The sequence below is a fragment of the Octopus sinensis genome, linkage group LG26 (assembly GCF_006345805.1).
Source record: "Octopus sinensis linkage group LG26, ASM634580v1, whole genome shotgun sequence".
NCBI lineage: Eukaryota > Metazoa > Mollusca > Cephalopoda > Octopoda > Octopodidae > Octopus > Octopus sinensis.
The window spans coordinates 13882480-13882926 of NC_043022.1; positions in this window are offsets into that span (position 1 = coordinate 13882480).

The following is a 447-nucleotide window of genomic DNA, read 5'->3' on the forward strand; positions in this document are numbered from 1 at the left end:
CCTTCTAAAAGTATGTAAGAGAGTCCTAGCAAGACCACTGCAGTTCATGTTTCAGAGCTTCCTTGTAACTGGCAAACTTCCAAGAAAACTGAAGGAAGGTAAAATATGCCCTATTCATAAAGGAGGTAGCAGAGCGGAGGCCAAGAACTACAGACCTATCTCTCTGACCTCACACATCAGCAAGGTCATGGAACGAATAGTCAGAAGGAAACTAATCACCTTCCTTGAAGAAAATGACTTGCTGCCTGACACCCAACATGGTTTCCGACCAGGAAGAAGCTGCTTAACTCAGCTCCTACAACACTATGACTGGGTGCTGAAACGACTGCTCAACCACTCAAATGTGGAAGTCATATATCTCGACTTTGCAAAGGCCTTTGATAAAGTCAATCATGGAAGGATATGTCACAAACTGCGTGATCTTGGCATAGTTGGAAAATTGGGAGA